This window comes from Biomphalaria glabrata, chromosome 2 (assembly GCF_947242115.1).
Source record: "Biomphalaria glabrata chromosome 2, xgBioGlab47.1, whole genome shotgun sequence".
Classification (NCBI taxonomy): domain Eukaryota; kingdom Metazoa; phylum Mollusca; class Gastropoda; family Planorbidae; genus Biomphalaria; species Biomphalaria glabrata.
The window spans coordinates 44,928,545-44,936,933 of record NC_074712.1 but is presented as its reverse complement, the minus strand read 5'-3'; positions in this window follow the sequence as shown (position 1 = coordinate 44,936,933).

Here is an 8,389-nt window from a genome sequence, read left to right as displayed (position 1 = left end):
TAGTTTTAACTTACTGTCCAGGCTATTATGACCACCGTTAAAGTCCATCAGGCTCAGAACAAGTTTAAAAAAAACAAGATTACAAAGAGAGTTTGTGTTACACAAACTCAGAGGCGCCCCCCGTCGAAGTCGGATCCCTGTCGGATCTGCATATTCGCAAATAATATTCAAGAGGTGATTTAATTTTGATGTAAAATGTTTTACACGTTTCGGATGTTCCTTCAGAGTTGAAGATAATTACTTCCTAGTCCAAACCTCCCGCAGGACGACGGGGGATGGGAGCGGGCAGGGTTTGAACCCTGGGCCATCCATAAATCTGAACGACAGTCCAGCGCGCAAACCGCACGACCAGGTAGCCATCCGATGGTCAAAAGTAATAATGTTTCAAAGATTCATTTGCCGTAAATTTAAATTTAAATTTAATAAAAAAATAGTAGATTAGTTTTAGTATATTAAAACATTACAATATTGATCAAAACGTTTGGAAATGAAAATCTACACTTTTTTTTTTACACTTTAAGTTTAGAAATTGAAATTCTACATCTTAATCTAGTCTATTTTAGTCTAAACTAGATCTAGAAATTCTAGATCTAGACTCTAAAATAATTTTAATTAGAATATAAATCCAGGTCTAGATATACTGTAATAAAAATCTAGATCTAGTTTAAAAAATCTGGATTAGATCTAAATCAAGATATCATTCCTTTTTTAAACGCGAGTCACATAACGAGGCTTAATAAACATTACTATACCGAGTTCTTTTTTCATTTCATTTGAAGAATTAATTCCATATAACGTCAGAGGGAAAAAAAAACACTACGTCACACGGCCTAGCTAGACTAAAAATCGCCTTCATCTATAAGAGCCATTTATCGAGTGTTCATAGACTTTGGTGCACCGAGTGCGTTCTTTAAGCATTTCATTTAAAGAATTCATTCCATATGACGTCAAAGGAAAAAAAAAACACTACGTCACACGGCCTAGCTAAAATAAAAATCGCCTTCATCATTACGAGCCTTTTATCGAGTGTTCATAGACATTGGTGCACCGAGTGCGTTCTTTTAGCATTTCATTTAAAAAATTCATTCCATATGACGTCAAAGGAAAAAAAAACACTACGTCACAAGGCCTAGCTAGACTAAAAATCATCTTTATCAACACGAGCCATTTCTCGAGTGTTCATAGACATTGGTGCACCGAGTGCGTTCTTTTAGCATTTCATTTAAAGAATTCATTCCATGTGACGTCAAAGGAAAAAAAAACACTACGTCACACGGCTTAGTTAGACTAAAATATGTTTTCATTAATACAAGCAATTTTTTCGAGGGTTAATAGACATTGGTGCACCGAGTGCGTTCTTTTAACATTACATTTAAAGAGTCCATTCATATGACGTCAAAGAAAAAAAATTCCATTACCTCACAATAGGCTAGTACCGGTACCATAAAAAAAAAAATGTCTTTATTTACACGAGATATTTAACGAGGGTTCATAGACATTGGTGCACTGAGTTCTAATAGATATTATTTAAAAAGGATCAAAGCCACATTGTTTTTGCGTTTTGTCTGTCAGTCGGTCTGTCCGTTATCTTGATATAAAAAAAACAACAACTAAAAGTTATTAAAAATTGATTAACCTTTATTTTACGTTTCAAAACATCGCAATAATTTTTAGGTATGAACACAATTGAAAAGTTTATATAATAGATTGTTCCGGATGTTTGTATAAATAGTAAAAGAAAAAGAGAATTTCAGATAAATCTAATACCGTTAATTAAATTTTTTGGATGGTCTCGTATAAAAATTAGATGTACTACAGCCACGTGGAGAGATTTTCATACCTTACTTTGGTGTTTGGATTCTGTTTTCCTTAAAAATCGGAACATAATATTAACGATAATTAGATTTTTTAATGCTTTAGGTAGAAAGTTAAATGTACTGTAAGAGAGTAGTGAGTTAAAATATTTTTCATAAAAATCCGTAAAAACATTATTTCGTAAATGAGAAGATTATTTGTTTATTAATTAGAAGAGGGAGTTCAAACAATTATTTGGCGTTAGTAGATTTTTAAATAAATTCGGAAATTTCTGGCGACGATTTGTAAGAAACAAAATCCGGAACTTTCTTTATCGATTACAAAACTTCTATGTTATGTTTTACAAGAAAATTAAATGTCTAAAAAGTAATTTTCAGTAATCAATTCTAGTAAATTACTTTTTTTAAAAGCCTTATGCGATTTCAAACAATCATTAGGCATAATTCATGTTTTATAAAACAATATCCGGAACATTTTTACACTTAATGAAATACAAGTCAGTATAGAGATTATGATTTAGCATTAATATGCTATTTACATAAAAAACGGAACAACATATTATTGATAATGTGTTTTTGCAACGTTTAAGCATGGAAATTGAATGAAATATAAGTTAGAAGAGCAAACAAACATTTGTTGGCGTTGATTAGTTTTGCACAAAAAAATCCGGAACAATCAATTTTAGATACTTAAAACTATTGAGATGTTATGGGAGGAACATTAAAGGGTTAAATCAGATTTTCAATAGCTTTTAGAGTTCTAGTTTTTTAAATCTAATCGTGACGGACAGACCGACCAACAGACAAAACGCACAAAAATAAGCTTCTTTTATTCGGATGGGGGCACTAAACAAAAAATAAATAAAATCTGATTTTTAAAAAAAAGTTTAAGGAATTGGTTTAGCACCCGATCATGTTGCGACGTTACGCTACTGCACGAAAATCGGTGCATAAAAAGTCCATTAAAAAAAATGTGCGTGATATTTACATACAAAGTGCATTATTAGCCTTTATAAACAAACAGAAATGTTTTCTTTTAATTTTAGCAGCTAGTTGACCAGAAAAAACGTCTTTAACTATTATTTGTATTTGTTATAAACATTTCCTGTACATTTTAAAAATATATTTGACTTAGTGATACTGAAAATACACAAAAATTGTCCATCTTTGTTAGCATATTGTAACATTGCCTCCCTTACATTTACGTAATTGTTTTAGAATTGGTGTATTTTTATGAAAAAATCGCTTGCATAATTAATTTTATAAATTAAACGGTTTGCTTTTAGAAAACCAAAAGTAGCCGTTGCACCTAAACTTTTCAAGCCGGATTTAATGATGAAATAATATTTTTCATATCTCTTCTAGTTTTCGAGATCTGAGTGTGACAGACGGACAGACGGACAGACGGACAGACGGACATTTTGCACAAACCTAATAGCGGCTTTTTCCCCTTACGGGGGCCGCTAAAAATTGAACAAAATGAATATGTATTGACAATGCAAAGCTTAGCTTAGTATTAAAAAATATGAATGTCTAGGTCAAGAAAAAAAAAAGGAAGATTTATCGCACACGATAGTCTCGCAAACGTCTGCCATTGATGGTAGCAAAAGCATATCCGGCAAAGCTTTCTATAGCATTTCTTGTAAATGTATTAATTACTTTTTGATAACAAATTTGAAACAGACTAAGCTAAAGATACAGATGACCTTTACAACATATTCCAATATTTTTTGAAAAAATATTTTTTTTTTATTAAAGTAACTATAGTTCATAATGTAAGTCTCTATAGTTAATGTATAGTCACTTGTATAAGCATGCTAGTTTCATGGCTTACACGTATCAGTTATTCGTTGAAAGAAGTGAATATAAATATTAGGAATGTATTTGTTATTGGATGAAACTATTTTTTAAAGAAAATTTTATTTCGACAGTTAGAGCTCTTAGATTTCTAAAACTACTCACAGAAATTCTATTGTCAAAACTCATATGTAACCAATCGCAAAATGAGTGTCGAGGTTTGTCTCAGGGATGAGGTATGTGTGTGAGTGTTAAGGTTTGTGCCTGAGTGGTGAGATTTTCTGTGTAAGTGTTTGAGATTTGAGTGTGAGTGTTTGAGTTTTGTGTGTAAGTGTTTGAAATTTGATTGTGAGTGTTTGAAAGTTGTGTGTGAGTGTTATGGATGCGTGTGAAAGTTGACGTGTGTGCTCAGGTTCGGGATGTTCTGTTTGAGGAGTGAGAAAAAAAGTCTGAAAAGCATGCTGTGGCTGAGGTCGTTTTATACTCACCTTTACCATACACGGTGAACTCTGAACTCTCGCCTAAAAAAAAACAGAATACAAATCACAAGAAAAAGTGGAAGATCTCAGAACTCCGTCCTCTTTTTTTTTAAAAACAAGAAAACTATGAAACTGTCTTTCTAGTGGCGATAAACATCTGAAGTGGAGTCCCCAATAAAATAAAAATCAACGAAATCTGAACGCTGCCTCTCAAAACTGGAATAAAAAGACTACATTTAAAAAATATATTTGTTTATGAATAAAAGTACACATTATCAAAACTACTAAAAGAAAGATCTTTAGATAGAATGTTTAACTATATCTTTGGCGCATGTCTCGTTTGTTACACATTTCTTAATGAAACGTTTGATTCTCTTGGGATGTTTGATACCTCGTTGAATTTATCAAAATAAAGTTTGGATTACGGCTACTGATCTCAGACAAACAAGATGCTCCACTATTTCAAGAAGAACATTTAAAACCTACCTGTTTGTCATTGTTCGTTAACAACGCTATATGACTAAAATTATTATTATTTTGATTGTAGAAATTAACTAATTTTCATTCTCTGGCACTGCCAGAGATGAGCTACGTTAGAGAGAAACAAAATTCATTCATATATATATATATATATGGCAAGGTCCCCCCCCCCCCGCAATAAAATCCTGACTACGCCCGTGTTATATAGAGAAACCAAAAAAGAAACACCTAATGATTTTTGCCATACGTCATTAGCCCAAACAATGACGTCATATACACGTTTCTTTTAAAAAACAAAGTATTGAGAGTGCTAGAAGTTTCTGTTAGTGCTCTCGTGTCAGGGGGAAGGAAGGTGAACGCCATCTTCTACGTTTCTTTCCAAACATCAGCAGCAATGAAACTTCAACGTCACGTGATCATTGTTTTCAAGTTTCAGTTTTATATTTTCGAAAAGTATTTCGGCAAGTCTGTAAAAGTACATAGACTGGGTGGGATAGCGTGCAGGGACTGGGATAGTGTACAGTGGCTGGGATAGTGTACAATAGATGAAACCTTTTTCCCAACCAGAAACAACAAAATTAAATTCCATAAATAAAAAGAATGAACAGTAGAAATCAACTAAATTGATTAAAACCATGTTTTGCTTCTCAAGAATACTTGAATACTGTACATTCAAAAATCTTATGTTAAAAACACACTTACAGGCTGCTCATTGTGTTTTATTTTATTGTGAATCCATAGACATTTTAATTCTATTTTTGGGTCACACCTTAATGTATAAATGGATTGTTTACCATGTGCCTGCTTGGCTTAATACCCTGTGTATAAACTCACTTATACACTGACTACATGGGTTGATTCTAGAGATGGCAGAAATCGTTTCAACTGTAGCCCCCAGAACCTAACTTAAAGCATAAACATCGATTGAAACCACTAGCGAATCCAGAACTTTGGAGTGGGGGGGCGATTTTTTTTTCCAAACCCTAACCCTAACGCCGAGTAAACCCTAACCCTATGATATATCTACATTTACAGCTCATTATTTATCAGTGGGGTTCGGGGCGAAGCCCCGACGCAAAAAGTATTTTCTTGCATTCTTCACTGCATAAACACATTTTCCCTGCATCTACAGCTCATTATTTATCAGTGGGGTTCGGGGCGAAGCACCGACCCAAAAAGCGTTTTCTTGCATTCTTCACTTCAGAAACGCATTCTCCTGACATTTATAGCTCATTATTTCTCAGTGGGGTTCGGGGCAAAGCCCAGACGCAAAAGGTGTTTTCTTGCATTCTTCATTGCAGAAACGTATTCTCCTGACATTTATAGCTCATTATTTCTCAGTGGGGTTCGGGGCAAAGCCCAGACGCAAAAGGTGTTTTCTTGCATTCTTCACTGCAGAAACGCATTCTCCTGACATTTATAGCTCATTATTTCTCAGTGGGGTTCGGGGCAAAGCCCAGACGCAAAAGGTGTTTTCTTGCATTCTTCATTGCAGAAACGTATTCTCCTGACATTTATAGCTCATTATTCATCAGTGTGGTTCGGGTCGAAGCCCAATCACGAAAAGCGTTTTCTTGCATTCTTCACTGAAGAAACGCATTCTCCTGACCTAAAGCTCATTTTTCATCCTATTATAAAGGATCTTTCGAATAATGTTGAAAAATATTCTCATATAGATTTTTAGGCACTTAATACATAGCAAATTTGTTCTTTGAAAAGATCAGGTACCCCACATCTTTAGATTAAGGCTTTGAGGATCGACGCCAAAAAAAATAATTTGATAAATAATATTCAATAAAATTCAAGCATAAATTGTGAGTTATAGTTCAAAACATATTTATCTAGAAAAAAATCAGATTGAGTAAAGGTTGGAAAAAGGCGACTAAAAAAAGATTATCTGGGTTTAGAACTCATTCGTGACTGAAAAATTTGGTTTGAATTATAACTTTTCCAAAGCAAAGTCTTTCTTAAAATAATTAAGATAAATTCATGTGAAATTACTTAAACTCTGTCTGGAAAGGGTAGGGGGCGATAGAGTGAAAATGATTAATCCTCGCTCCTTTTTATAATTTCTGCTAATGATTGCATTTGGCATTAAAGTATAGGGTTGGGGCGACTCGATATAATAATTTAATTTTATAGCATGTATAAATTATATTAGTGACAGATTTTTTAATTTTGTAGTTTATATTATATACATATTCAACTAATTTTGTTCACATACAATGATTTCTCCATAAAAATAGGACCGCCCCCCCCCCAACTCAGAGGGCTAGAGTGGGGAGGGCAGTACATGCAATCGCCCACCCACCCCACCGAATCGGCAAAAATACCTGAAGGAGAGCGACATAATATAAAATTTATATATTAATTCAACTAATTTTGTTCACAAACTATGATTTCTCCGAAAAGTAAGACCGCCCCCCCCCACTCAAAGGTTTTAGGTGGGAAGGGCAGTAGAGGTATTCGATCCCCACTCCATCGGCCAACAGGGGAACGACATAATATAAAGATCGGTTAAAATACCAATAACAAGTTTTAATCATATAGATATTCAATTGATTCTGTTAGCAAGCTGTGATTTCTACATATAAATTGGACCGCCCCCCCCACTCGAAAGTTTAGGGGGGGGGGCGGAATTGATGCCATCGCCCCCTCCCGACCACACCATATCGACAAATATACTAGAGGGGGGGGCGAAATAATCTAAAAATATGTTTAAATATAAATAATTAGTATATATTATTAACATAAGTAATAAATTCGTATTCAAATTGTGTGAATTCTATACTAAAAATTGAAACGAATCAAATCTACTTCATTATAAAAAAATATGCATTATAGGGTTGTTGTGGTCAAGTGGGAAAAAGCTAAACCGAGGGGTTAGGAAGTCAAATCCCATTTAAGACTGGGATTTGAAGTATGAGCCTGATTTCACCAAACTTATACTGGTACCAGAGAATTAAATTAACTTTACTTTAAGCGTTTGCTATTAGACGTTAATCTGGCCACATAATACCTAAGTTAACCGTCGAACATAGAAACAGATACGCTTTCTATAATATGCACCATGGATTGTAAAGTCTAAAAAAAGAAATATTTATTTGGCTATTTCTAGAAAATGTTTCTTTCTTTTTCTTTTAAAGCAATGGCACATTTTAATAACAAAATAATTATACGAACTGTTCGTCCTGTCTCTGTTATGAAACAACTAGGATATAGTGTCTTCCTATTCAAACGGAGCCAGGCATTAAAACTAGTACAGTATACTTTCTTCTCTCTGCGTTACTTTACGCTACGTAGTACATCAGCCCACGTGAGCATACTGAACCAATGTCAGTAGATAGTAGACTTACTCTAGTGCACTGAGTATAACAAGTAAAAACCATACCTTGAAGTGATTTGTTTTTCTGAAACTTTACAGAGGCTATGTCAAGATGATTGGCCCAAAAGGTTTGTTTTGATGAGAGCCCTAAACATAAGGGGCATGTTTGTGTTTGTTATCAAAGGTGTTACTGTTGGTGTGTGTGTGTGTGTGCGTGATGAGCTTGTGTATTTTGTCTTCTTTCATGTTCATCCTCACTCTCCTCCTTCTGATAAAAGAGAACTCTTTTTTCTTTCATTTCTTCTTTCTCATTTTCTTCTTCTTCTTCTTCTTCTTCTCTCTCTCTCCCCCCCCCCCCTTTCTCTCTCTCTCTCTCTCTCTCTCCCTCCATCTCTCTCTCACTAAGTCACTATTAGCTAGTATATAGCTCTACAAATATTTCTCATTTCTCAATATGTCTCTCTCTCTCTCTCTCCATCTCTCTCTCACTAAGT